We start from the raw sequence: 13,358 nt of genomic DNA on the forward strand, positions 1-13,358 counted from the left end.
AAGTATGTGTGTAATTTAGTTTTGAATAATATTATCTAGTCATTTCATACATGTACATACATATACACAGACATATACAATTATACACATCTGTCTCTTTCTTTACTTCTCTCTGTCTCTATGTCTCTCTATGTCTGTGTGTGTCTGTGTACCTGTGAAGTACGTGTGTAATTTAGTTTTGAATATTATTATCTTGTCATTTCATACATATACATACATATACACAGACATATACAATTATACGCATGTATATGTTCATACTCGCGTGCCTTCATCCATTCCTGGCGCCACCCCGCCACACATGAAACAGCATCGCAATCCCCTGCTTCAGCGAGGTAGCGCCAGGAAAATAGAAAAAAAAAAGCCACATTCGTTCACACTCAGTCTCTAGTTGTCATGTGTAATACACCGAAACCACAGCTCCCTTTCCATAACCAGGCCCCACAGACCTTTCCATGGTTTACCCTAGGCGCTTCACATGCCCTGGTTCAGTCCATTCACAGCGCGTCGACACCGGTATACAACATCGTTCCAATTTACTCTCTTCCTTGCACGCCTCTCACCCTCTTGTATGATCAGGCCTCGATCGCTTAAAATCTTTTTCACTCCACCTTCAATTTGGTCTCCCACTTCTGACACATATATCCTCTTGGTCAATCTTTCCTCACTCATTCTCTCCATGTGCCCAAACCATTTCAAAACACCCTCTTCTGCTCTCTCAACCACGCTCTATTTATTTCCACACATCTCTCTTACCCTTACATTACTTACTCGATCAAACCACCTCACACCACACATTGTCCTCAAACATCTCATTTCCAGCACATCCACCTCCTGCGCACAACTCTATCCATAGCCCACGCCTCGCAACCATACAACATTGTTGGAACCACTATTCCTTCAAACATACCCGCTTTTGCTTTCGGAGATAATGTTCTCGACTTCCACACATTCTTCAGGGCTCCCAGAATTTTCGCCCCCTCCCCACCCTATGATCCACTTCCGCTTCCATTGTTCCATCCGCTGCCAGATCCACTCCCAGATATCTAAAACACTTCACTTCCTCCAGTTTTTCTCCATTCAAACTTACCTCCCAATTGACTTGACCCTCAACCCTACTGTACCTAATAACCTTGCTCTTATTCACATTTACTCTTAACTTTCTTCTTTCACACACTTTACCAAACTCAGTCACCAGCTTCTGCAGTTTCTCACATATTCTGAAAACTGGAATTGGTCGAGTTAAGAATCAGTTTCTAAATATATTCTTAAAACTGTAATAAGAGCGTAGAATAGCTTTTAAAAATGCGCCAGTGCTTAGCGAATCAAAAAGCCGACATTTTTTATTTTAAATTCGAATCGGATCCGGTTGGGCAAGAGCGTGCGCACGCGCAGCCGCAACCTTCCCGCCAAAATGTGTCGAGTGGCGCGCGCAGGTGTCAGTTACCCGTTGATGCGCAGTGAGTGAGGATGTGTGTGCGCGCGCGCGAGGTTCAAAAAAAAAAAATGTTTCCTCATGACATCTCTTTCATCATGGAGTGTAACGGTGAGTCATTATGACATACGACCGTGTCTCTAGTACTGTAGTAATGAGTAATTATCATGGTAATTCCTTTTACGTGAGAGTAATGCATGTGTTTCCTCCAGTTACCATAGTAATGAGTTACTTTGGACACACCTCTTAAAGGTAAGAGTTCTTAAGACGCCATTTGACTTACCAGCCACCTATTTATATTTATTTCCTTCAGGATTTCGTCTTTCATCTCATTTTCCTCATTTTCATGCCCATTTCTTGGTAATGAATCGACCATGAAGGATCGAATTACTTTCACGTACTTTTAAGTCAAATTTCTGCTTCAAATTTGCCATGAAATAATTTTATTTATATTTATTGGTATTTTATGTGGTAGTGTTGATAAGACTGTTAATGGTAGATGAGATATGTAACTACGTTGTTGTTGACCATAGTGGATGGTATGGGGGTCCAAATGTGATGATAAATTGGTTAAGGTCCAAATGTGATGGTAAATTGGTTAAGGTCCAAATGTGATGATAAATTGGTTAAGGTCCAAATGTGATGATAAATTGGGGTTGGTTGATTAAGGTCCAAATGTGATGATAAATTGGGGTTGGTTGATTAAGGTCCAAATGTGATGATAAATTGGGGTTGGTTGATTAAGGTCCAAATGTGATGATAAATTGGTTAAGGTTCAAATGTGATGATAAATTGGTTAAGGTCCGAATGTGATGATAAATTGGTTAAGGTCCGAATGTGATGATAAGTTGGTTAAGGTTCAAATGTGATGATGAATTGGAATTGGCTAAGGTCCAAATGTGATGATAAATTGGTTAAGGTCCGATTGTGATGATAAATTGGGGTTCGTTAAGGTCCAAATGTGATGATAAATTGGGGTTCGTTAAGGTCCAAATGTGATGATAAATTGTCGAGTTGGTTAAGGTCCAAGTGTGATGATAAATTGGTTAAGGTCCAAATGTGATGATAAATAGGAGTTGGTTAAGGTCCAAATGTGATGATAAATTGGGGTTGGTTAAGGTCCAAATGTGATGATAAATTGAGTTGGTTAAGGTCACTTATAAATGGGCGTACTCTATAAACAATGATAACTTGAGTGCTTGCTCGCTTGATAAAGCACTTAACATTCATTTATTTTGAAGTTGGGAGAATAGGATATCGTAGCCATTTTTATTTATTGTAATTTGGGATGAAAAGTTGGTAATATACGTCATGGCTGAGGTGGTTTAGTGGAATATTAACGTCTTCAAATATACTTTTGGTTTCCCCGGAATCATTTAACCCGAAATTAATTGTCTTCACCTTGTTCCAAGGTTAATTGGTGGTGAAAGCAGTTCATTGGTGTCGAGAGGATGTAACTATGTAGATAAAAAAAGATATGAGTTGATTTTATTGTAGTTGAATAAAAGTAATATTGGACTTCATTCGTTAACGGTACGAAAATCATATGATTTTCGTAAATGATATTAACCGTGTTAGAATATATTGGGCAGCGTATTTAGTTTAGGATGAGAGAATTCTTTTTATGTGTGTGTGTGTCGTTTATGGTGTGAAATAATTGTTAAAGATTAAATTTACTGTGAATATGGTAATTATGCTCGTGTGTGTGTGTGTGTGTGTTCGCTCGCGCGCCATGTTTTGCATAATGTTGAAAGCAGGTAAATAATTTTCATCCATGATAATCATTTATAACGTTGTAGTTTATCCAGCTTATCTCGTTTGTGTTACTAGAAAGTTGAAGTAGAAAAATACTGTTGTAATGTTGCTTTCTTATAATGGTTGGTTGGGTGTGTTCGTCTTGCGTTTCTCCGTAATGGTGATTCTAATAAGATGATATATTTGGTTAATATCAGTATCATGGTTTACTTGGGTTTGTTTGATACTATAAATAAGGTTTTTTTTTTTTGGTTTGATTTTGTTTGTGCTTAAGCTTTTTTTTAGTTGGTGTGGTGATGGTTTTTTGGCCGTGGCGATTGTGTGGGTTTTGTTAATATATATATATCTTCACTTTTAAAGTGTGTATGTTAAGTGAGTGTGTGTTTTTGTAAGTTCTTTGGAATATAAAGTTGTGTCTCTGGGTGTGTGTTTGTTTATTTCGAAAATAATGCATTGGTGTTTTACTTGTGGTGTTCAGTGTCAAAAGAATTATAACGCATTTTCTTTTAAGGTTTCTTTTATTATCATGGAGCCAGTGTAAGATAATTATAGCATATTTATTCAGTTATTTTTCCTACTTATGTGTTCCGTTGTCGTTTACTTGTAAAGATACATATATTTTGAGGGTAAGGCATTTAATTATAGAATGTTTATCCAGTTATTTTTCCCGATCATTTATTCAGTTATTTTTCCAGATTATAGCTTTTTCTTCTCTTGGTACAATTATTCCTTTACGTGAAATAAATTTGATCTAATTGTTAAAGTTTGTCGCTGTAATAAGGGATTTTGTGTTGTCACAATGTACCGTACAGTTTACGAAAGATACGGACAAATAATATAGGGTGTGTTTTGTGTTCAAGGTATAGATAGGTCATGGGTGCATAGACAAGATGTTTCAATTTCTATAAGATTAAAATTTGATGGGAGGGCTGTACCAGCAACTCGTTTTCGTTCAGGGGGTGCCTGACACCAGGCCTAATATAAAATGTGATTGACATGATTATTATTTTCTTTGTTCAGTTTCTGAACATATTTGTCAGTTAGTTTCTCAATAAGTTTGTTACTAGTTTTTTTTCTTTTGTGTTTGTGTGTGTGTGTGTGATATTATCGCCATCTGAAGCATATATATCAAACTTTGGTCAAGTCAATTTGTTAAAGAAATGTCACTTCTGGAGGAAGTTTTGGTGGGTTGTTTGCCAAGAATATTATATTTGTTTCTTGAAGTTACATGCCGTGTGTTGTGATGGTATAATATGCCCTTTTTGTGGTGAAAGTAGTTAAATATTTTATGTAGTTTGTCATTATTTTGCCACATCGGGTTTGGTAAGGTTGGAAAAACACCTTTATGTGTGGACAAAGTGTAATGGAATGTCTCGTTTATTAAGTGTCTGTTTGTGAGACGTGACCAAAGTGTTGTAAGAATATAATCATGGTCGTTAAAAACGCGAATAAATTATAATTTGTGACCAAAACATATTTGCTGTTGAGTGTTTGAACGTGAGAGATGGGTCCCATCCTGTGCCTTATTGTTTGCGATGTACTAATTCTAATGTTTTATGACACACAACCCGTTGATTATTTTTGGTGTGCGTTTCATGTATGTCTTCGCATATTCATTTTGGCATTTTTTTTCTTTTTTTTATCTTTACAGCATAAGCCGAGGGCAGAATAACGTCTTGCAACCCCCCAAAAAATCGCCAGCTTGGAAATCTGTGGGTGTGCCCTGGGAGGTGAGCTGTCTGAAAATACGAATTATGTCTGTATTTATTATTTTCTTTAATTTGTCGACTAAATTGCAGTCGATTGATTCATAAGAGGGAGAAGTTGCAATTCTACTTTGAGGTTGAGTTGGCCATGTAAGACTGATAACGTACACGTGTGTGTGTGAGGTTGTATAACTTAATTGTCATAAAGAAGTGATACAATTGATTTGTAAGAATTGTACTTCACTGTGATAAATGAGGTTAGCCACTTAGTGGCTTTTGTTAGGGTATGATTCATGGTGTGTTTAAGATGTAATAAGATTATGTTTTTAAAGTAACATATAGTAAAAAGGTTTTTTTTTGGGGGGGGGGGGAATTTTATCTTTGGCCATTAGTTAAATATATTACGCACATTTGGTGTTTGATTATGGGCAAATTGAAAGTGGTAATAGAAAGTTATATATTAAACTGTTTGTTGTATGCAATTGACAAAGTATTATTTGCAAGGCATGTAGTGAGACTACATACTTCAATGTAGGAAAAGCTTTGCTTTTTCATATTTTGCAAGTGTTTCCAAGAGATTTAGGATTACTTATATGTAGCCCATGTGTTAAAAGGAAGAAACAGTTGTCAAATTGGTTGACTGTAAATGGTGTGTTACTTGATCATGCAATTTTAAATGCCTATTTTTAAGAACCAAGGTTAGGTAGAATTGAAAAATTGGTTTGACTGAGGATGTTCACTTTATAGGGTTTAACTAAAATGTGGATGCACTTTCATGAAATTACATTATATAAAATATAATGTTTGTGTGTGATAAAATTATTTGTTTTTGGGTGGGGGTAATAGATATGGTATGATTAATTCTTGAAGTTTCGTATGTTATCATGTTGACTTCCATAGTTAGGTTGGCCGATGAAAACTGCTGGATAGTGAAAGCTGGTTGCATACAACTCCCTACTCCAAGGCTTACAGTTACCTCCCTCACCACCCCATCCATAAATATATTAAACAATCTTGGTGACATCACACACCACTGCCTCAGACCGACCTTCACAGGGAACCAATCACTCTCCCTTCCTTCTCGTACACATTCCTTACACCCTTGATAGAAACTTTTCACTGTCTCCAGTAACTTACCTCCCATACCATCCATATATTCTTAATACCCTCTAACAAAGTATCTCTATCAATCCGATCATATGTCTTCTCCAGATCTATAAATGTCACATACAAATCATGTGCTCTTCTATATCTCACATACATTCTTCAAAGATACACTTGATCCACACATCCTTTACCACTTCTGAAACCACGCTGCTCCTCCCCAATCTGATGCTTTGTACATGCCTTTACACTCTCAGTCAGTACCCTGCCATACAATTTACCAGGTACATTCAACTCACTTATAACTCTGTAGTTTGAACACTCATTTTTATCCACTTTGCTTTTATAAGTTGGCACTATACATGCATTCCACCAATCCTCAGGCACTTTATCATGATCTGTACACACACTGAATATCCTTACCAATCAAAAACAGAGTCATCCCCTTTCTTAATAACTATATCTGCATTACCATCCTTGCTGCATTTCATCTTCCGCAAGGCTTTCACCACCTCTTCTCTCTTTACCAAACCACTCCATGATTCTCTCACTTTGTATACATTCTGACCAAACACCTTACATCTGCCAGTCTAACATTAAACATTCAACAATTCTTCAAAATACTCAGTTCATCCCCTCACTCCATCACTACCTGTTGTCACTAACTAACCCCCCTTTCCCCCTTCAACGATGTTCACATTCGTTCTCATCTTTTGCATATTGTTTACCTCCTTCCAAAATATCTTATTCTCCCTAAAGTTAAATGACACTCACCTCAACTCTCATTTGCCCCCCCCTCTCCTTTTTTTTTTTTTTTTTTATACTCCTGCACCATTCTCTTGGCTTCCTGATGCTGTTCATGATACATCTGCACTACTTCTCTGTAAGTACCTCCCAGATGCCTCTCATTTCTGTTTCACTAGCCCTTTCTAATCTGTCCACCTTCCACCTTTCTCATGCCACATGCATCTCTTACACATGCTATCATTGATTCCCTAAATACCTTCCATTCCTCATCTATTCCTCTCACTTCATTAGCTCTCATGTTTTGCAGTTCTGCACTCAGTCTCAGATGGTATTACTACAAAGTCTCCTTTTCAAGCTTACTTACTCTCATTGCTCCTTCCAGATATTGTCTCTCTCTCTCTCTTTTTTTTTTTTTTTGAAAACCTCCAAAAATCTTCACCCTTGCCTCCGCATGATAGTGATCAGACGTCCCACCAGCTGCCCCTCTCAGCACATTTACATCCAGACATCTCTTTTATATGCCTATCAATTAATACGTAATCTAATACTCGCATTTGTATACTTGTGTATACTGCTTTTTTTAAACTATGTATTCCTAATCACCATTCTTTTTTCAGTACACAACTCCACAAGCTCTTCACCATCATAACACTGAATAACCCATGCACACCAATTATACCTTCAACTGCCACATTACTTACCTTCACACTTATATCACCCATCACTGATACTTGTTCTCTTGCATCAAAAGTGTTGACACAATCCCTCAGCTGCTCCTCTCATTATCTTTCTTCTCATGGCCACGTGCAGAAGCACCAATAATCACCCATTTCTTGTCATCCAATTTTGATTTTACCCACATAATTCTAGAATTTACTTCCTTTCACACTCCCACAACTCCTGCTACAGTAGTAGTGCTACTTCTCTCACGAACCCCTGACTTTACCCTAAGACATTTACAAACCATTTTTCCCCTTTACCCTTAAGTGTCGTTTCATTCAGAGCCAGAACATCCTGGTTTCTTTACTGACATATACTACCTATCTCTCTGTACTCTCTTTTCATCTTGCTTACATCCGCACATTTAGGCCCAAATCTGATCCTTCGAGGAGGATGAGCACTCCCTGTCTGGCTCATTCTTCCTTTTCCTCTATTAGAAACAAATACAAGAAGGGAAGGGTTTCCAGCCCAACTCCTGCCAAATTTAGTCATCTTCTGTGATATGAGGGAAATAGAAAGGTAGAATTCTTTCTCCCCTACCTCATATATATATATATATATATATATATATATATATATATATATATATATATATATCCATAATATTTGCCATTTCCTGCATTAGCAAGGTAACTTTAAGAACAGAGGACTGGGCCTTTGAGGGAATATCCTCACCTGGCCCCCTTCTCTGTTATATATATATATTTATTTATTTATTTATTTATTTTGCTTTGTCACTGTCTCCTGCATCAGCAAGGTATTGCAAGGAAACAGACGAAAGAATGGCCCAACCCACCCACATGCACATGTATATACATACAAGTCCACACACACAAATATACATACCCATACATCTCAATGTATGCATATATATACACACACAGACATATACATATATACACATGTACATAATTCATACTGTCTGCGTTTATTCATTCCCATCGCCACCCCACCACACATGAAATAACATCCCCCTCCCCCCACATGTGCGCGAGGTAGCGCTAGGAAAAGACAACAAAGGCCACATTCGTTCACACTCAGTTTCTAGCTGTCATGTAATAATGCACCAAAACCAAAGCTCCCTTTCCACATCCAGGCCCCACAGAACTTTCCATGGTTTAACCCAGACACTTCACATGCCCTGGTTCAATCCATTGACAGCACGTCAACCCCGGTATACCAAATCGTTCCAATTCACTCTATTCCTTGCACGCCTTTCACCCTCCTGCATGTTCAGGCCCCGATCACTCAAAATCTTTTTCACTCCATCTTTCCACCTCCAATTTGGTTACCCACTTCTTGTTCCCTCCACCTCTGACACATATATCCTCTTGGTCAATCTTTCCTCACTCATTCTCTCCATGTGACCAAACCATTTCAAAACACCCTCTTCTACTCTCTCAACCACACTCGTTATATTTCCACACATCTCTCTTACCCTATTATTACTTACTCGATCAAACCACCTCACTCCACATATTGTCCTCAAACATCTCATGTCCAGCACATCCTCCCTTCTGCGCACAGCTCTATCCATAGCCCACGCCTCGCAACCATACAACATTGTTGGGACCACTATTCCTTTAAACATACCCATTTTTGCTTTCTGAGATAATGTTCTTGACTTCCAAACATTCTTCAAGGCTCCCAGAATTTTTGCCCCCTCCCCCACCCTATGATTCACTTCCGCTTCCATGGTTCCATCTGCTGCCAGATCCACTCCCAGATATCTAAAACACTTAACTTCCTCCAGTTTTTCTCCATTCAAACTTACCTCGTAATTGACTTGACCCTCAACCCTACTGTACCTAATGACCTTGCTCTTATTCACATTTACTCTCAACTTTCTTCTTTCACACACTTTACCAAACTCAGTCACCAGCTTCTGCAGTTTCTCATATGAATCAGCCACCAGCACTGTATCATCAGTGAACAACAACTGACTCACTTCCCTAGCTCTCTCATCCACAACAGACTGCATACTTGCCCCTCTTTCCAAAACTCTTGCATTCACCTCCCTAACAACCCCATCCATAAACAAATTAAACAACCATGGAGACATCACACACCCCTGCCGCAAACCTACATTCACTGAGAACCAATCACTTTCCTCTCTTCCTACACGTACACATGCCTTACATCCTCGATAAAAACTTTTCACTGCTTCTAACAACTTGCCTCCCACACCATATACTCTTAATACCTTCCACAGAGCATCTCTATCAAGTCAAGCATATGCCTTCTCCAGATCCATAAATGCTACATACAAATCCATTTGCTTTTCTAAGTATTTCTCATACATTCTTTAAAGCAAACACCTGATCCACACATCCTCTACCACTTCTGAAACCACACTGCTTTTCACCAATCTGATGCTCTGTACATGCCTTCACCTGCTCAATCAATACCCTCCCATATAATTTCCCAGGAATACTCAACAGACTTATACCTCGGTAATTTGAGCACTCACTTTTATCCCCTTTGACTTTGTACAATGGCACTATGCAAGCATTCTGCCAATCCTCAGGCACCTCACCATGAGACATACATACATTAAATAGTCCTACCAACCAGTCAACAGTACAGTCACCCACTTTTTTAATAAATTCCACTGCAATACCATCCAAACACGCTGCCTTGCCGGCTTTCATCTTCCGCAAAGCTTCTGCTACCTCTTCTCTGTTTACCAAATCATTTTCCCTAACCCTCTCACTTTGCACACCACCTCAACCAAAACACCCTATATGTGCCACTCTATCATCAACCAAAACACCCTATATGTGCCACTCTATCAACAAACCTTCAAAATACTCACTCCATCTCCTTCTCACATCACTACTTGTTATCACCTCCCCATTAGCCCCCTTCACTGAAGTTCCCATTTGTTCCCTTGTCTTATGCACTTTATTTACCTACTTCCAAAACATCTTTTTATTCTTCCTAAAATTTAATGATGCTCTCTCACCCCAACTCTCATTTGCCCTCTTTTTCACCTCTTGCACCTTTCATTTGACCTCCTGCCTCTCTCTCTTTTATACATCTCCCAGTCATTTGCATTATTTCCCTGCAAAAATCGTCCAAATGCCTCTCTCTTCTCTTTCACTGATAACCTTACTTCTTCATCCCACCACTCACTACCCTTTCTAATCTGCCCACCTCCCACGCTTCTCATGCCACAAGCATCTTTTGCGCAAGCCATCACTGCTTCCCTAAATACGTCCCATTCCTCCCCCACTCCGCTTACGTCCTTTGTTCTCACCTTTTTCCATTCTGTACTCAGTCTCTTCTGGTACTTCCTCACACAAGTCTCCTTCCCAAGCTCACTTACTCTCACCACTCTTTTCACCCCAACATTCTTCTTTTCTGAAAACCTCTACAAATCTTCACTTTCCCTCCACAAGATAATGATCAGACATCCCTCCAGTTGAACCTCTAAGCACATTAACATCCAAAATTCTTTTTTTCGCACACCTATCAACTAACACTTAATCCAATAACGCTCTCTGGCCATCTCTCCTACTTACGTATGTATACTTATGTATATCTCTTTTTAAACCAGGTATTCCCAATCACCAGTCTTTTTTCAGCACATAAATCTACAAGCTCTTCACCATTTCCATTTACAACACTGAACACCTCATGTACACCAATTATTCCCTCAACTGCTACATTACTCACCTTTGCATTCAAATCACCCATCACTATAGCCAGGTCTCTAGCATCAAAACTACTAACACTTTCACTCAGCTGCTCCCAAAACACTTGCCTCTCATGATCTTTCTTCTCATTCCCAGGTGCATATGCACCAATAATCACCCATCTCTCTCCATCCACTTTCAGTTTTACCCATATCAATATAGTTTATTTTCTTACACTCTATCATATACTCCCACCACTCCTGTTTCAGGAGTAGTGCTACTCCTTCCTTTGCTCTTGTCCTCTAACTTACCCCTGACTTTACTCCCAAGACATTCCCAAACCACTCTTCCCCTTTACCCTTGAGCTTTGTTTCACTCAGAGCCAAAACATGCAGGTTCCTTTCCTCAAACATACTACCTATCTCTCCTTTTTTCTCATTTTGGTTACATCCACACACATTTAGACACCCCCAGTCTGAGCCTTCGAGGAGGATGAGCACTCCCCGCGTGACTCCTTCTTCTGTTTCACCTTTTAGAAAGTTAAAATACAAGGAGGGGAGGGTTTGTAGCCCCCCGCTCCCGTCCCCTTTAATCGCCTTCTGCGACACGTGAGGAATATTCTTTATCCCCTATCCCTATATATATATATCTTTCTTTCTTTCATACTATTCGCAATTTCCCGCGTTAGCGAGGTAGCATTATGAACAGAGGACTGGGCCATTGAGGGAATATCCTCACCTGGCCCCCTTCTCTGTTCCTTCTTTTGGAAAATTGAAAAAAAAACGAGAGGGGAGGATTTCCAGCCACCCGCTCTCTCCCCTTTTAGTCGCCTTCTACGACACGCAGGGAATACGTGGGAAGTATTCTTTCTCCCCTATCCCCAGGGAGATATATATATATATATATATATATATATATATATATATATATATATATATATATATATATATATATATATATGTGTGTGTGTGTGTGTTTTTTTTTGCCGCTGTTTCCCGTGTTTGCCAGGTAGCGCAAGGAAACAGACGAAAGACATGGCCAAACCCACCCCCATACACATGCATATACATACGTCCACACACGCAAATATACATATCTACACAGCTTTCCATGGTTTACCCCAGACGCTTCACATGCCCTGATTCAATCCACTGACAGCATGTCAACCCCGGTATACCACATCGATCCAATTCACTCTATTCCTTGCCCTCCTTTCACCCTCCTGCATGTTCAGGCCCCGATCACACAAAATCTTTTTCACTCCATCTTTCCACCTCCAATTTGGTCTCCCACTTCTCCTCGTTCCCTCCACCTCCGACACATATATCCTCTTGGTCAATCTTTCCTCACTCATTCTCACCATGTGCCCAAACCATTTCAAAACACCCTCTTCTGCTCTCTCAACCATGCTCTTTTTATTTCCACACATCTCTCTTACCCTTACGTTACTTACTCGATCAAACCACCTCACACCACACATTATCCTCAAACATCTCATTTCCAGCACATCCATCCTCCTGCGCACAACTCTATCCATAGCCCACGCCTCGCAACCATACAACATTGTTAGAACCACTATTCCTTCAAACATACCCATTTTTGCTCTCCGAGATAATGTTCTCGACTTCCACACATTCTTCAATGCTCACAGAATTTTCGCCCCCTCCCCCACCCAATGATTCACTTCCACTTCCATGATTCCATTCGCTGCCAGATCCACCCCCAGATATCTAAAATACTTTACTTCCTCCAGTTTTTCTCCATTCCAACTTACCTCCCAATTGACTTGACTCTCAACCCTACTGTACCTAATAACCTTGCTCTTATTCACATTTACTCTTAACTTTCTTCTTTCACACACTTTACCAAACTCAGTCACCAGCTTCTGCAGTTTCTCACATGAATCAGCCACCAGCACTGTATCATCAGTGAACAACAACTGACTCACTTCCCAAGCTCTCTTATCCCCAACAGACTTCATACTTGCCCCTCTTTCTAAAACTCTTGCATTCACCTCCCTAACAACCCCATCCATAAACAAATTAAACAACCATGGAGAGATCACACACCCCTGCCACAAACCTACATTCACTGAGAACCAATCACTTTCCTCTCTTCCTACACGTACACATGCCTTACATCCTCGATAAAAACTTTTCACTACTTCTAACAACTTGCCTCCCACACCATATATATATATATATATATATATATATATATATATATATATATATATATATATATATATATATA

At 39.3% G+C, this 13,358-nt stretch overlaps 1 long non-coding RNA gene across 1 annotated transcript in view; it reads left to right on the forward strand.

The window, feature by feature from the left end:
- Positions 1-1,011: 1,011 nt before the first annotated feature.
- The window catches only part of LOC139761612 (uncharacterized), a 72,459-nt gene continuing 60,112 nt past the window's right edge, over positions 1,012-13,358 (forward strand). Inside the window, exons 1-2 of the long non-coding RNA XR_011715557.1 lie at positions 1,012-1,546; positions 4,842-4,920. This is a non-coding gene — a long non-coding RNA (uncharacterized lncRNA). The remainder of the gene's footprint in view (positions 1,547-4,841; positions 4,921-13,358) is intronic.

Source organism: Panulirus ornatus, chromosome 41 (assembly GCF_036320965.1).
Source record: "Panulirus ornatus isolate Po-2019 chromosome 41, ASM3632096v1, whole genome shotgun sequence".
Taxonomy (NCBI): Eukaryota; Metazoa; Arthropoda; class Malacostraca; order Decapoda; family Palinuridae; genus Panulirus; species Panulirus ornatus.